Source organism: Cynoglossus semilaevis, chromosome 11 (assembly GCF_000523025.1).
Source record: "Cynoglossus semilaevis isolate Cse_v1.0 chromosome 11, Cse_v1.0, whole genome shotgun sequence".
Taxonomy (NCBI): Eukaryota; Metazoa; Chordata; class Actinopteri; order Pleuronectiformes; family Cynoglossidae; genus Cynoglossus; species Cynoglossus semilaevis.
The window spans coordinates 1,165,095-1,166,258 of record NC_024317.1 but is presented as its reverse complement, the minus strand read 5'-3'; positions in this window follow the sequence as shown (position 1 = coordinate 1,166,258).

Here is a 1,164-nt window from a genome sequence, read left to right as displayed (position 1 = left end):
GTGGGATTTCTTTCCACTACCCAGCCTGAATGATTAACGCATTTGTCCCCCATTTTTCTTATTAGCTGTAATAGAGTCCAGGATTTTTTTTTTTTTTTTTCATCCAACCCAACAGTAAGTGTACAACCTGCTCCGCCTCAGACTACTGCAGGACATTTCACTGTTGGTCGTGGGTTTTTGTTTTTTTTTTCTTGTAACACAATCATCAGAATTGTGGCCAGTTTCAGGAATGAGAAAAAAAAAAGAGGATGTAAATGAGTCATTGTCCTGAAGCCACAGAAAGCGTCCAGAGACGACATTATCACGACTGTCAGCCGCCAGGGATTAGACCGCGCCACGGAAACGCCCGCGCTGTTGAACAGATGAAAAAAAAAACCATGACAGTGAATGGACCTGGAGCTGAAACTGTCTGTGTGAGTCTGCATATATTAGGACGTACAGTGGATCAGGTTTGATCTGATAATAAAATATAAGAAAACACAACCATAAAACAGAAATAATAATTACAACAATAATACTACAAAGACTAATTAATATTCTTATAATGAATATTAATAATAATAATAATTATTAACATTGTTATAGGGAACATAACAACAGTAAAATAATAATAATAATAACAGCAGTTATACTACAACTAATGATTATTATAAATAATAATAATTCTCACTACTACAGTGACAAATAGTAAAATAGTTTCATATATGTGTATATCTTTAAATAAAATATGTATTGAAATATATATTTAGCAGGTCGGTGCCAAAATAACCATTGTTTTTATTCATATTCTTATAAATATATAATAAATATATAATAAATATATAATAATACTAGTACTAGTACTAGTACTTCTTTCAGTGTTCTGATCCTAGGACCCTGCAGACGACAAACGCAGTATTTCTCCTAGTATGACCTAAATGTAAATTCAACATACCGTGTACTGTAAAGTACAGTAAAGTGAAGCGTGACATAAAAACGCAGCTCACATTTGAGTCTAAATGGTTTAAATGTTTTTTTTTACTCCGTCAACCTCCGACAGAAAAGAGACGAAGGAGAAAAGTCGCAGACGTTTCCTCCTCCCAGGAGAGAACGCTGACAATAACACAGCCATTTGAGGAAGACGGGGGGGGGGGTGGGGGGTGGAGGGGGGGGCTGACACCGCGC